At 49.2% G+C, this 15,942-nt stretch overlaps 1 protein-coding gene across 1 annotated transcript in view; it reads right to left on the reverse strand.

Moving 5' to 3' along the window:
* Positions 1–15,942, reverse strand: part of DNAJC14 (DnaJ heat shock protein family (Hsp40) member C14) — a 1,080,043-nt gene that overhangs the window by 942,511 nt on the left and 121,590 nt on the right. The gene's annotated exons all lie outside the window — the stretch shown is intronic.

A 15,942-nucleotide genomic window follows, 5' to 3' on the forward strand; every position in this document is an offset into this window, starting at 1 on the left:
GCAAAGCCATTAAGAATCCCTGAGTAGGGGCCGGAGAGACAGCACAGCGGCGTTTGCCTTGCAAGCAGCTGATCCAGGACCAAAGGTGGTTGGTTCGAATCACGGTGTCCCATATGGTCCCCCGTGCCTGCCAGGAGCTATTTCTGAGCAGACGGCCAGGAGTAACCCCTGAGCACCGCCGGGTGTGGCCCAAAAACCAAAAAAAAAAAAAAAAAAGAATCCCTGAGTAGGGGCCGGAGAGATAGCATGAAGGCAAGGCATTGGCTTTTCATGCAGAAGGTTGGTGGTTCGAATCCCGGCATCCCACATGGTCCCTCGTGCCTCCCAGGAGCAATTTCTGAGCGCAGAGCCAGGAGTAACCACTGAATGCTGCTGGGTGTGACCAAAAAAAAAAAAGAGAGAGAAAGAAAAAAGAATCCCTGAGTAGTATTGTTGGGTATGGCCCCGCCAAAGAAGGATAGAGGCTTCCCAGGGGAACCCTGAAGAAGGTGTGAAAGCAAACTGATGCTGAGGGACAGCAGCTAATTAAAGCTGTGAAAGATAGGGCCAGAGCGGTGGTGAAGGGTAGGGTGTTTGCCTTGCACGAGGCTGACCCAGGATGGACCTCCATTCGATCTCTGGCGTCCCATATGGTCCCCCAAGCCAGGAGCAATTTCTGAGCGTAGAGCCAGGAGTAACCCCTAAGCGTCACCAGGTGTGGCCCCAAAACAAACAAAAATTAATATATAAAATAAAACTGTAAAAGAGAGAGGCTGGTGCCAGGGAACACACACAAAAAAAAAAAAACAACTCATACATTAGTCAGGTGCTAGAGGTGAGAAGTAGAAGGGTGCAGGGGGGCAGGAGTGATAGTACAGCAGGTAGGGCCGCTTATACTGCACACAAATCACTCAGGTTCAATCACCAGCATCCCTGAGCCTGCCAGGAGTGATTTCAGAGCATCACTAGTTGTATCCCTAAGCCAAAACAAACAAACATAAAAAAGAAGAATGTATGGGCAGATGAAGAGAGTCAAGTTTAATAGGACCAGAGTTTCAGTTTGGAAAATGGAAACAAAAACGTTGTATAGGGTCCATGGAGGTGATTCAAAGCACATGTTTTGCATGCAGGGCCCTGGAATTGATCCTCAATACTATAAGGAATCCTCAAGCACCTCTGGATATGAACAGAAAAAAAGTTTTTTTCCAGAAGGATGATGATGATGTTGTACAAAATATATTTGGGGGGCCCGAAGAGATAGCACAGCGGTGTGTGCCTTGCAAGCAGCCGATCCAGGACCAAAGGTGGTTGGTTCGAATCCCGGTGTTCCATATGGTCCCCTGTTTCTGCCAAGAGCTATTTCTGAGCAGACAGCCAGGAATAAGGAATAACCCCTGAGCACCGCCGGGTGTGGCCCAAAATCCAAAAAAAAAGAAAAAAAAGAAAAAAATATATATATATATATTTGGGGCAGCTGAGTTGTATACTTTAAAAAATAAAAGTTGGGGCCGGGCGGTGGCACTAGAGGTAAGGTGCCTGCCTTGCCTGCGCTAGCCTAGGACGGACCGCGGTTCGATCCCCCGGTGTCCCATATGGTCCCCCAAGCCAGGAGCGACTTCTGAGCGCATAGCCAGGAGTAACCCCTGAGCGTCACCCTGTGTGGCCCAAAAACCAAAAAAATAAATAAAAAATAAAAGTTGGGCCAGAGGGATAGCATGGAGGCAGGGCAGAAGGATGGTAGTTTGAATTCCGGCATCCCATATGGTCCCCCGAGTCTGCTGGGGGCAATTTCTGAGCAGAGAGCCAGGAGTAACCCCTGAGCGCAGCCGGGTGTGACCCAAAAACCAAAAAATAAGAAAATTAAAAAAAAAATTTTTAAGTTAATGGGCCCTGAGCAATAGCAAAGTGGTAGGGCTTTTGCCTTTCAGAAGGCTGATCCAGGACTGATCTTGTTCGGTCCACAGTGTCCCATATAGTCCCCCGAGTCTGCCAGGAGCGATTTCTTTTTTTTTTTTTTTTTTTTTTTGGTTTTTGGGTCACACCCGGCGGTGCTCAGGGGTTACTCCTGGCTGTCTGCTCAGAAATAGCTCCTGGCAGGCACAGGGGACCATATGGGACACCGGGATTGGAACCAACCACCTTTGGTCCTGGATCGGCTGCTTGCAAGGCAAACACCGCTGTGCTATCTCTCCGGGCCCCAGGAGCGATTTCTAAGCGCATAGCCAGAAGTAACTCCTGAGCGTCACCGGGTGTGGCCCAAAAACAAACAAACAAACAAAAATAATAATAACAAAAATAAAAGTTAAAATGGGCTGCTTGCAGGGAGCAAAAAAATGGTCCATTGAAAGTTGTTCAAGTTTTTATAGTGACCATGCCCAGCAATGCTTGGCTAGTCTTTCTCTGGGGTCATGTAATGCCAGACACCCAACAATGCTAAGGGGTTACTTCTGGCTCTGTACTCAGAAATAATTCTAGCAGGGCTCAGGACTCTAACGATGTGGGATATCAGGAATCAAACTCAAGTTGGCTGCATTGAAGACAAGCTCCCTAGCCTCTGGACTCCAGCATGCTGTACTTGAGCCATGTTGCTGCTCCCCTTATAAATTGGGGGGGGTAGGTTTGGGGGTCACAGTCAGCAATGTGCAAGGGTTATTCCTGGCTGTGGAGTGACCCTTTGTGGTTGTTCAGACCGTATGTGGTGCTGGGGATTCAGAACAGGGTTAGCCAGAAGCATCAGCTCACAAAGCAAGTTCTTTTGTTGTTGTTGTTGTTGTTGTTGTTTTTTGTTCTGTTTTTTTTCCGGGCCACACCCATCTGATGCTCAGGGGTTACTCCTGGCTAAGGGCTCAGAAATTGCCCCTGGCTTGGGGGGACCATATGGGATGCCGGGGGATCGAACCACGGTCGCAATCTTTCCTTAGCTAGCGTTTGCAAAGCAGATACCTTACCTCAAGCGCCACCTCGCAGGCCCCTTGCTTTGGTTTTTTTGGGGGTGTCACACCCAACAGCACTCAGGGGTTACTCCTGGCTCTATGCTCAGAAATCGCTCCTGGCAGGCTCCGGGGACCATATGGGATGCCGAGATTCGAACCACCATCCTTCTGCATCCAAGGCAAATGCTCTACCTCCATGCTATCTCTCCGGCCCCTGTTGTTGTTGTTGTTGTTTGGGGGGGCACACCCGGTTGCGCTCAGGGGTTACTCCTGGCTCTGTGCTCAGAAATCGCTCCTGGCTGGCTCGGGGGACCATGTATGATGCTGGGGTGGGAGGAGAGACAGACAGAGAAGGATTCAAGAGGGAACATAGGTTTCTCCAGAGGGCAAAAAGTAAAGCATGTATATTTTTTTTTCTGTTTTTTATTTTTGGGTCACACCCAGCTGCACTCAGGGGTTACTCCTGGCTCTATGCTCAGAAATCACTTCTGGCAGGCTCAGGGGACCATATGTGATGCCAGGATTTGAACCACTGACCTTCTGCATGCCAAGCAAGTACACTACCTCCATGCTCTCTTTTTGGCTCCTAAGCATGTATATCTTGAGTTGTGGATAACCCTCCAGATGAAGAATGTACAAGTATAAAAAGACATCGTTCTGCTATCTTTCCGTGGCACCATAATGGTCCATATGAATGTCCCAACAGACCCCCCCCCCAAGAATATCAGCGATACTCAACAACAATAATTTTGGAGTCAGAGAAATAGGTGTCGGGGCCGGGAAGGTGGCGCTAGAGGTAAGGTGTCTGCCTTGCAAGCGCTAGCCAAGGAAGGACCGCGGTTCGATCCCCCGGTGTCCCATATGGTCCCCCCAAGCCAGGGGCGATTTCTGATTTCTGAGTGCATAGCCAGGAGTAACCCCTGAGCGTCAAATGGGTGTGGCCAAAAAAAAAAAAAAAAAAGAAATAGGTGTCGAGGCACTTGCTTTGCCTGCTGCAGACCCTGTTGTTAATAAACCCCAAACACAAAGCTGGGAGTAGCCCCCTGGGAAATACAACATTTTGGACTGGAGATGTGAGACCCTTGTGCTCAATTCTTGTCACCCCCTGAAAAATAGTGATGTTGAAAGGAGATTTTTGCAGCGCCAGGTGTTGAACCCAGGGTCTCCAGTATGCAAGACAAGTTCTCTCTCAGAGATGATCACAGAACTGGGACAGTGAACATCACAGGCAGGTTAGAAAAGTGGGGTATGAACCCCACGTTTAATGTTCAGCGGCACAAGAAGCAGCTCTTGAGCATGTGTAAGATCCACTGTACCCCCACTTCAGTTGGCACTTTGGCCAGAGAAGAGGCACAAGAAAAACACAGCAGAGAAATCCTGGGATTCTTTTCCAGGGGGTGGAATACATAAATGCAAATAAATAAAATGCCTTAATGAAAAAAAAATAAGAGTGGCCACTTCCTTAGCTTCCTATCTGGCTCTTTATAACAGCTTTCAGGGCTTTTAGCACTGCTCCAGCACCTGGCACCAAAGCCGGCCTCCAAACTCCCCTTTGGCTCTGGGGCCCCTGCCACTCTCCAAGCAGTAGAGCAGCTACCGTCCCACTGCTTACACTCCAGGGCCTGGACCTCCATAGACCAACTAGTAGCCACAGGGAGCTCAGCACCCACTGCAGAGAAATGTTCCCTTCTACTCAGTAGGACTCCCAAGAGGACCTGGCTCACAGACAGAGGCAGTTGATAGGGTCTGTTTATCTCTGTTTTGACTTGTTTGGAGAGTGCTGTTTCCTATTTATTTATTTATTTATTTATTTAGGCTTTTGGGCCACATCTGGTGGTGCTCAGGGGTTACTCCTGGCTCTGTGCTCAGAAATTGCTCCCGGCAGGCTCGGGGAACAGATCATGTGGAATGCCGGGAATTGAACCCGGGTCTGTTCCGGGTCAGCCAAAGTGTTTGCCTTGCACGTGCTAACCCAGGACGAATGGCAGTTCAATCCCCCCCCAGTGTCCCATATGGTCCCCCAAGCCAGGAGTGATTTCTGAGAACAGAGCCAGGAGTAATCCCTGAGCATCATCTGGTGTTACCCAAAAAGCACAAAAGAAAGAGGGAGCAAAAGGAGTCCAGATAGATAGAGACCTTTACAACTAAGATTCCTGTTGGGATTCTCCATCTAGAGAAAAGAAGGGGAGGGACCAGAAAGATAGTACAGTGGGTAGGGCGCTTGCCTTACATACAGCCAAACTGGGTTTGATTCCTGGCATCCTATACAACCCTTCCAGCCCATTAGGAATGATGTATGAGCACTTCAGGGTGTGTGCCCTCCAAAAAACAGGGGCAGTGGGCCAGAGTGACAATACAGCATTTAGGGCACTTGCCTTGTACACACCAAACTCAGTTCCACCCGCAGCACCCCATATGGTCTACTGAGACTGCCAGGAGGAATCCCTGACAGGGCCAGGAATAAACGCTGAGCACAGAGCCAGGAGTAAACCCTGAGCACTGTAAGGTATGGCCTAAAAACAAAAACAAAAGATGAGGGGAGTGGACACGGAGTCCAGCCCCTGAGACAGACAGCCTGAGACCTCCAGCCTGTATATCTGGGCAAGGGACCAGTCCTGGCCACGGTCCCAGGCTCCCCGCCCCCCTCAGGACCATCTGTCCACTTCCATAGAGGGAGAATCAGAGAGCAGAACCATGGGGCCTGGGGAGACTGGAAGGAAGAGAAGAGTGAGAAGAGGGACAGGGGAGAAGAAACTCTGGAGGACTGGAAGGCTGGGCCTACCCTAAGGGTTGGGGGGCCTTCATCTGGTAGGCCAGAGTTAAAGGAATTTGTTTTTGTTTTTTAGGGTCACAACCAGCAGTGCTCAGGGGTTACTCCTGGCTCTATGCTCAGAAATCGCTCCTGGCAGGCTCCAGGGATGCCGGGATTCAAACCACAGTCCTTCTGCATGCAAGGCAAAAGCCCGGCTTCCATGCTATCTCTCTAGCCACAGAGTTAAATGAATTTGATCCTCCAAATGATTCTTAGCAGTCCTAGTTCAATCCAACGTAGACCCCAAAATCAAACTCTTGACTTCCTTCATCCCAACCTCTAGCGCCCAAAATCAAACTCTTGTCTTCCTTCATCCCAACCTCTAGCGCCAAAGTTAGGGGCCCATGAGCCATGAGAGGGGGGTGGTCAGGCCACCATGGGTGGGGGTGGTGGGCAAAATAATTTCAGGTTCCCTGCCAGGAATGAATCCTGAATGAGCCCTAAGATAAGATGATGGTCAGAGACCCGGAGTTCCTGCCCTGAAGGGGCGGCGGCCAGTGGGGCGACCTACAGGGCCGGGGTGCAGTACAGAGAGCGTCCCTCCTTGCAGCGGTTCCTGGCCGGGCAGCTGCAGCCCCTGTCCACTGGCCCAGGTCCTGCAGGTCCTCTTCCCCAGGATGCAGAGGGGTCTCCCCTGGGGCCACTCAAGCACCTTTTCCTCCAACAAAGTCCTAAATTCTGACTTTCTGCGGCGGACACCTCCGGCCCCTCTCCGGGTAGCAAATCTCCTTCAATCTTCTATTCTTTCCTTGAACCTGGGAAACCGTTCACTACCTATCAGTCAGGACCCGAGGAGATGGCCTGGGGTTGCCTTGGCAACAGTGCCAGAGGGGCTCCCTGGCAGGAATAACAGTTGCCAGGGAGACCAGGGCAGTGGGAGGGGCTCCAAACCTGGCTGAGTTTGTGGGGTTTGGGGACTAGGAATGATGTTAGTATGGGAAGAAAGATCTAAGAAGTCCAGAAAGGGGGCCAGAGTGGTGGCGCAAGCGGTAGGGCGTTTGCCTTGTACGCGCTGACCTAGGATGGAGCTGGGTTCGATTCCTAACGTCCTATATGGTCCCCCAAGCCAGGAGCGATTTCTGAGTGCATAGCCAGGAGTAACCCCTGAGCATCACGGAATGACCCAAAAACCAAAGAGAGAGAGAGAGAGAGAGAGAGAGAGAGAGAGAGAGAGAGAGAGAGAGAGAGAGAGAGAGAGAGAGAAAGGAAGAAGAGGAGAAGAAAAAGAAGAAAAGAAGGAAGAAAAGAAGGAAGAAGAAAGGAAGGAGGAAGAGGAGGAGGAGGAAGAAGAAGAAGGAGGAGGAGGAGGAGAAGGAGAAGGAGAAGAAGAAAAGAGGAGGAAAGAAAGATCTCTCTCAACTCCTTTTCAGAAAAGCCCCACAGGGTCCTTCCTCTGGGTCGACCTATGACAGAAAAAAATTCACACTAGAAATCTACAGTGAAAAAACATGGATGCAAAACCAAAGTGACTGAAACTCACTTTCTCTGGGAGGCTGAAGTTATAGATGGTCCCCCACCAGATGGCAGCCTTTCCTTTCCCACCAGTTGGCTTCTGTGCCGCCCTAGAGCTGCTGGGGAGGAACCCTAGAGGCAGAAATCTGGTTTCCCAGGTTGTCCTTCCTCCTTGCTTGCTTGCTTGCTTGCTCTCTGCCACTGATAACCAGCCCTAAGGCTTATGATCATGAGGACACACACCTTTTCTCTCTCCCACCTGACTGACCAGTTCCTCTTAGCAAGGTTTATTCATTCTTAGTCAAAGCAGGCATACTTTGGTGGAAAAGAAGTTCCTGCTCTTTTGGATTTCACAGGGGAAGATGATATAATATGGGGGGAGTAATAATCAAATCTAATTAACTCTTTTTAGAAACTGTGTGTCAGTTAACCCTCCTCATTTATGCAGTAGGTGTCCCATTACAGATGAGAAATAGTCATAACCACGTTGACACAGCCCATAAGAGAGGGAAACCTGGGGCTTGTACGTCTCTAGTCAGGAAACTTAGTGATAAATCACCACATGAGACATTTAGGAGACGCTGCTATTTCTATGAGATGTCTGGAATAAGTGTCTGCAAGGGAAGCAGAAGCAGGAGGAAGAGGAAGTTTCCTCAGATGAAAGCAGCAATTTGTGTGAAGATCCAGAGATGATGGAGAAATAGAGTGAAGATTCATTCTAGGTCTAGATGTAAATACAACAGGAGAGGAAGCACATTGGTGGGAGGAAAAATGAATTTTCTGTCATATTTAATCTAGGATAGTTGAGGTATCTTGGGGCCTACAGATAAATATGTAAGGAAGGCAACTGACTTGGAGTTTGGTTGTTAATTATTTTGAGGTCAAATGTGGTGTTCTGGGGCTACTCCTGCTTTCATGCTCAGGAGTCATTACAGGCTGTGCTCAGAGACCATCAGGTGCTGAGGATTGAATCTGGGCCTCCCACATACAAAGCATGTGCTCCAGCCTGCTGCTGAGCTTTCTCTCCAACCTTCAACTTCTATTGTTTTGTTTTGGAGCCACACAGAGTAATACTCAGGGCTTATTCCTGAACTTAGAACCAGTGTTGCTAGAGTGCTCAGCGGACCATATGGAATGGAAAAGACTGAACCCAGATCAGCCATGTGCAGGCAAGTGCCTTACCCACTATACTATATCTCTGGCTCCTCACCTGACTTTTTTGGGGTAGGTGGGGAAAGGGGAACCACACCCTGAAGCCCTGAGGTGCTCAGTGTTTACTCCTGACTTTGCACTCAAGGATCACTCCTGGTGGGCTGAGGAGGACTATATGGGGTTCCAAGGATCAAATCAGTGTTGGTTCCGAGAATAAAACTGTGTCAGTAACACAGTGGGTAGGGCATTTGTCTTGCACACAGCCAACCCAAGTTCACCCCCTGGCATCCATCCCATAGGGCCCCTGTGCACAGAGCCAGGAGTAACCCCTTACTTTGTGCAAAGTAAGCATACTACTACCATACTCTCTGGCCCATCCATCACCTGACATTTTGTGGGGAATTTTTTTTTGGTTTTGGTTTTTAGGCCACACCCAGCTGTGCTCAGGGTTTACTCCTGGCTCTGCTCAGATTTCACTCCTGGCATAGGTTAGAGACTTAATGGATGCAAGGGACTGAACTCACATTGGCTATATGCAAAGCAAGTACTCTACCGCCAGTTGGCCCTTCACCTGACTTTCTGTCTGTCTTCCTTTTTGTTTTTATTTTTGGGCTACCGGCATCTCTCAGGGTTCTCTCAGGGGTCACTCCTGGCTCTGCACTTAGAAATCACTCCTGGCAAGCTTGGATGACCATATGGGATGCTGGGGATTGAACCCAGGTTGGCCCTATGCAAGGCAAATGCCCTACCTGGTGTGCTATCTCTCCGACCACTCTTCTTTCTTCCTCCTTTCCTTCTTCCCTCCCTGCAACCCCACTTCCCTCCCACCCTCCCTCCCTTTCTTCCATAATTCCATTCTTCCTTCCTTCCTTCCTTCTTTTTCTTTTTGTTTTTGGGTCTCACCCCATGGAGCTCAGGTTATTCCTGGTTATTCCTGGTTATGCACTGAAGAATCACTCCTGGCTATACTCAGGGGGTGCTGGGATGCTGGGGATTGAACCCAGGGCTGGCCACATTCAAGTGCAAGGCAAGTACCTTAGATGCTGTACTATCTTTCTGCCCACTTACCTGGCTTTTTTTGGGGGGGGGAAGGGGGGGTGGGTCACACTGGTGCTCAGGGGTTACTCCTGGCTATGCGCTCAGAAATCACTCCTGGTGGGGCTGAAGAAATAGCATGGAAGTAAGGCGTTTGTTTGCCTTTCATGCAGAAGGTCATTGGTTCAAATCCCGGCATCCCATATGGTCCCCCGTGCCTGCCAGGAGCAATTTCTGAGCATGGAGCAAGGAGTAACCCCTGAGCACTGCCGGGTGTGACCAAAAAATAAAAAAAAAAAAAAAAAAGAAATCACTCCTGGCACGCTCAAGAACCATATGGGATACTGCCAGGATTCAAACCACCATCAGTCCTAGATCTGCTGCTTGCACGGCAAACTCCCTACTGCTGTGCTATCTCTCTGGCCTCAGTGACTTTTTTTTTTTTTTTATTGTTGTTGTATTGGTTTTTTTGGACCATACCCGGTGATGCTCAAGGGTTACTCCTGGCTATGCGCTCAAAAATCGCTCCTGGCTTAGGGACCATATGGGACACCAGGGATTGAACCCAGATCCGTCCTGGGTAGCCCTGTACAAGGCAAATTCCCTACCGCTGTGCTATTGCTCGGGCCCCTATCACCTGACCAATACAGTTTACTTAGTATCTTTTGACCAGTACAGTTTATTTAGTATCTTGAGTGAGGAAACTTATGTGTCTTTTTTGTTTTGTTTCTTTTTGGACTCAGGAATTATTCCTGGCAGCTCAGGGAGCCAGATAGAAGGGTCGTGATCGGAGCCAGCGAGGTGGCGCTAGAGGTAAGGTGTTTGCCTTGCAAGTGCTAGCAAGGAAGGACCATGGTTCGACCCCCTGGCGTCCCATATGGTCCCTCCAAGCCAGGAGCGATTTCTGAGCGCTGAGCCAGGAGTAACCCCTGAGCATCAAATGGGTATGGCCTGAAAAACAAAACAAAACAACAACAACAACAAAAGAAGGGTGTTGGGGCCGGAGAGATAGCATGGAGGTAAGGCGTTTGCCTTTCATACAGGAGGTCATCGGTTCGAATCCCGGCGTCCCATATGGTCCCCCGTGCCTGCCAGGAGCAATTTCTGAGCCTGGAGCCAGGAATAACCCCTGAGCACTGCCGGGTGTGACCCAAAAAAAACACACACACAAAAAAAAAGAAGGGTGTTGATCGAATGTGGATCAACCACATGCAAGGCAAACATCCTACCTGCAATACTATTATTCCAATTCCCTAACTTATTTATCTTTGTTTATTTTCTGTGTAGGAAATGAGAGGCCATACTGGGCAGTGGTTTGAGCTATGTGATGCCAAGGATGGGACCTGAGTTTCCTGCAAGCAAAACATAAAGCTGTATTCCCTGGGGCCGGAGAGATAGCATGGAGGTAAGGCATTTGCCTCTCATGCAGAAGGTTGGTGGTTCCAATCCCGGCATCCCATATAGTCCTCTGAGCCTGCCAGGAGCGATTTCTGAGCGCAGAGCCAGGAGTAACCCCTGAGTGCTGCCGGGTGTGACCCAAAAGCCCCCTCCCCAAAATAAAAGGCTGTATTCCCTTATTCATAGTTTTTTGTTTTGCTTAGGATATTGGGAGGGGAGTGCATACCTGGCGGCCCCAGAGGGTTACTCCTAGCTCTAAGCTCAGAAATTGCTCCAGGCAGGCTTGGGGAACTATAAGGAATGTCCATCCCGGGTCGGCCATGGCAAAAACCCTATCATTGTTTTATCACTCTGGCTCCTCTACTCAGGATTTACTTCAAGTTCTGCATTCAATAATTACTCTTGGTAGGGCTGGGGAGGGACAATATGCATACTAGGAATATAACCCAGATCAGCTACATGTAAGAGAAGTGCCTTAACCCATGTACTATCTCTCTGGCCATTATCTTCAAAATTCTCACGAACCTACCACATAGGAAAGACTGAAATGTCTCTGAACGCCTGGTCTTTCCCAGATGCTCTGCAGCTGCTGAGTGGAGCCTCGGCCTTTGGCCTTTAGCTGTGTTTGTGTATGTGTGAATGTCCATGTCCCCTAGGGTAGCCTGTTGTCCCCTGCCCCCCATCCCATCTCCTGGCCTCCTCCAGCCTGTTGCATTTGGGGTTACCCTGCTTAAGAGGAAGGTCTCAGGATGAGTATCTGAGATATTTTTAATGTTTTTTTTTTTGGGGGGGGACCACCCCCGATGGCGCTCAGGGGTTACTCCTGGCTATGTACTCAGAAATTGCTCCTGGCTTGGGGGACCATATGGGACACTGGGGGATTGATCAGCAGTCTGTCCTAGGTAGCACATGCAAGGCAAACACTCTACCGCTTGTGCCACCACTCCGGTCCCAAGTGTCTGAGATTTTGGCCAACTTTGGTGAATGCTCAGAAGTCATCCCACTGGGTCAACAACAACAAAAAACAACCTACCACATATTTGGTGAATAAGTAAAGGTTGGACTTTCTCCTGTGAGACAGAAAGAGGTGATACTACCTTTGCACACAAGACTTACAATTATTTGTGGTGGGGTTGGGCCACACCTGGCTGCGCTCAGGGGTTACTACTGACTCTGCACTCAGAAATCATTCCTAGCTTGGGGGATCATATGGAACGCCAGGGATTGAACCCAGGTCTGTCCTGGCAGCTGCATGCAAGGCAAACGCTGTGCTATCACTCCGGCCTCTAGGACATGCAATTTTGCTGAAGAAATTAAAAAATATATATTTTGGAGCACAGGGTATGCCAGGATACATGATAAAGGCATTTTCCCTACTCTGGTAAATCAGAAAGGAAGGAAAAAGAATCATGTAGAAGGAGCCCGTGAAAGTTAATTATGGTTCTCATTTCAGAGATAGCCATTTTTCTTTCTTTCTTTCTTTCTTTCTTTCTTTCTTTCTTTCTTTCTTTCTTTCTTTCTTTCTTTCTTTCTTTCTTTCTTTCTTTCTTTCTTTCTTTCTTTCTTTCTTTCTTTCTTTCTTTCTTTCTTTCTTTCTTTCTTTCTTTCTTTCTTTCTTTCTTTCTTTCTTTCTTTCTTTCTTTCTTTCTTTCTTTCTTTCTTTCTTTCTTTCTTTCTTTCTTTCTTTCTTTCTTTCTTTCCTTTCTTTCTTCCTTCCTCCCTCCCTCCCTCCCTCCCTCCCTCCCTCCCTCCCTCCCTCCCTCCCTTCTTTCTTTCTTTCTTTCTTTCTTTCTTTCTTTCTTTCTTTCTTTCTTTCTTTCTTTCTTTCTTTCTTTCTTTCTTTCTTTCTTTCTTTCTTTCTTGTTTTTGGGCCACACCCAACGGCATTCAGGGGTTCCTGGTCAGCCTTGCAATGCCAATACCCTACTGCTGCACTATCGATCCAGTCCCACATCCTTTTTTTTTCCTTTCTCTTTTTTGGTTTTTGGACCACACCCGGTGATGCTCAAAAATTAGTCCTGGCTATGTGCTCAGAAATCATTCCTGGCTTGGGGACACCAGGGATGGAACCCAGGTCCGTCCTGGGTCAGCCATGAGCAAGGCAAACACCTTACCACTGTGCTACCGTTCTGGTCCCCGCTTCCTCCGCATCCTTTTTCAAAGCTTCTCAGCTTGGTTCTCTCTCACACTTGGTCCCCCAGTTTCTTCCCTTATTCCCTTCTCAGCTTCCCTGCTCAACACTGTTCTTTTTATTAGTGCTTCTTCAAACCAACATTTGGAGGAGGGGTGCAGCACATCCAGTGGCGCTCAGAGGTTACTCCCAGCTCTAGGCTCAGAAACCGCTCTTGTTGCATGCAGGATGGTGGTTTGAATCCCAGCATCCCATATGGTCCCCTGAGCCTGCCAGCAGCAATTTCTGAGCGTAGTCAGGAGAAACCCCTGAGCGATGGCAGGTGTGACCCAAAAACAAACAAACAAAAAGAAATCGCTACTGGCAGGCTCTGGGGACCATATGGGATGCCAGAAATCCAACCCAGGTCAGCTGCATGCAAGACAAACGTCCTATCACTGTGCTATTGCTCCAGCCCATATTAATTTTAAAAACTTTATTGAGGGCTGGAGAGATAGCAGTTAAGGTGCTTGCCTTGTACACTGCCAACCCAGCTTGGATTCTTGGAACCACATACAATTCCCCAAGGCCCACCAGAAGTGATGCCTGAGTACAGAGCCAAGAACAAGCTCTGAGCATTGGTGGGGGTGTAGCTCCAAATCTAAATAAGTAGGGCCCGGAGAGAGATAGCACAGCGGTGTTTGCCTTGCAAGCAGCCGATCTAGGACCAAAGGTGGTTGGTTTGAATCCCAGTGTCCCATATGGTCCCCCGTGCCTGCCAGGAGCTATTTCTGAGCAGACAGCCAGGAGTAACCCCTGAGCACTGCAGGGTGTGGCCCAAAAACCAAAAAAAAAAAAAAAAAAAAAGTCCAAATAAGTAAATAAACAAATAAACATTCTATTTAGCTCTAGTCCAGATAGGAGACCAATATGATATCCCTCTGGTCTATCTGAGAAGCCCATTAACATTAATTAGCATTGTGTAACACTGTTTTAGGAAATGAGTCAGATCTAATCCACTGAAACATTTCCTTTTTTTTTTTTAAAAAAACTTCAATCTGAACTCAACCAACTTTATTTATTTTGGTTTTGGGCCATACCCAGTGGTGCTCAGGGTTTACTCCTGGCTCTGCACTCAGAAATCTCTCCTGACAGGCTTGTGAGACATATGGGAAGCTAGGGATTGAACCCAGGTTCGTCCCGGGTCCTCTGTTTGCAAGGCAAATACCCTACAGCTGTGCTATCACTCTGCCCCAACACTCAAGCATTTTCAATCTGTTGTCCTTTGAGCTTCAAGACTACTTTGTATATATGTGTGTATATGTGTATATATCTACATATATGTGTGTGTAAGTATACTTACATAGTTTTGGGGGAGGCACACTGAACTGTGCTCAGGCTTACTATTGGCTCTGTGCTCAGGGTTCACTCTCAGTGGTGATTTGGGAACCTATGTAGCACAGAGATAGAATCAGGGTTGGCTCCATGCAAGGGATACTCTTGGGTCTGTGCTCAGAGTTCATTCCTGGCCCATATGGGGTGCCAGGGACCAAACTCATGTGCAAAGCAAGTGCCCTATCACCAACTTCAGACTCAAAAGAGAAACCTGAAGAGGAATGAGAACATGATATAAAGGGCTGGAATACATGATCCCTGACAGGGCATGCTCCCATCTCAGCACTGCTGAGGCTGGCACAAAACCAATAACAAATTCTTGGAGAAATTTTAAATCTCGCGGGAGGTGTCCAGAATCTGAAGGCAAGCACTTTAGGAACTATTTCTGCCCCTTGCCACCTGATGGCTCCAGCTCCTTCAGTGAGTCAGACCTCTCTCGCATCCTCATCCCTGCAACAAGTTCCATCGCAGACTTTGAAGGTTCTGCTGATCTCAAGACACAGCTGGAATCCAGAGGTTCAGTTCTGCAAGGCCCATTCTCCAGCCCACACTTGCCTCCTCTCTCCTTTCCCCTCCCAAGATCCCTTTCCAACTTGCTGAGATCCAGAACTCCCTGCAGGGCCCAGAGAGATAGCACAGCGGCGTTTGCCTTGCAAGCAGCCGATCCAGGACCTAAGGTGGTTGGTTCGAATCCCATATGGTCCCCCGTGCATGCCAGGAGCTATTTCTGAGCAGACAGCCAGGAGTAACCCCTGAGCACCGCCGGGTGTGACCACCAAAAAACAAAACAAAACAGAACACCAAAAAAACAAAAACAAAAACAAAACAGAACTCCCTGCAAACTTCAAGTTCACATTCTTCTGGGCACTCTGACTTCCTCTCCTCTCAGACTCTCCTCACCTCCTCCTCCTCCTCCTCCTCCTCCTCCTCCTCCTCCTCTTCCTTCTCACCTCCTTCTTTTCCTCTCCCAGTCTCTGGTCTCATCTCAGTGTCCCTCTCTGAGCCCCACATCCAGCCCTTCTTCCTTCTCACTTCACCCCTGCACCCGCAATAGACAAGAATCTTCTTTCTGCGGCTGCCTTAGACCTAATATCTTTTCTGGACCTAATTGTGAGTTCCTTCTTCATTCATCTCCACTCTGGGGCCACCCCATGCTCTCCCCCAAGATTTGACTGGGCCATACTGACTCAGCCCTCCTTCCTCGGCCTTGTCCAGCCTGTCTGGGTGCATGCACCTGGGCACTGGGGGTGTCTGCCAAGTCTGTGCCCTTCTCCCTTCCCTTAAGCCTCAGATGGCCCCGGCAGGCCTCATCTCTGACTTGGCAGACCCCCCATTCTGTCCCTCTCCCCATCTTTGTCTGGACTCTGCATTCCAAGTTCTCTCTGTCCCTTTCTCCCCGCCTCAAGCGAGTGGCCCCAACACCTGCCCCGGCGGGGTGGTGGTGTCCTTCTCTCCTCCTACTCCCAGATCCGGAGAGGGGGCTCTCGGCCCACTGGATCTCGGGGTGTCTCCAGGCCTCGCTCCCTCCCTCTTCCCTCCCTCTCCCTCTCTCCCTCTCTCTCTCCTCTCTCCTCGGATGACAGCGCTGCCTCTTTTGTTGGCTCCGCAGCCAATCGCGGCCGCTGACGACACGGGGGCCGGGGCTATAAAGGGCCCGGCCCGGGCGCGGGCCCCCC

The sequence above is a fragment of the Suncus etruscus genome, chromosome 11, assembly GCF_024139225.1.
Source record: "Suncus etruscus isolate mSunEtr1 chromosome 11, mSunEtr1.pri.cur, whole genome shotgun sequence".
Lineage (NCBI taxonomy): Eukaryota > Metazoa > Chordata > Mammalia > Eulipotyphla > Soricidae > Suncus > Suncus etruscus.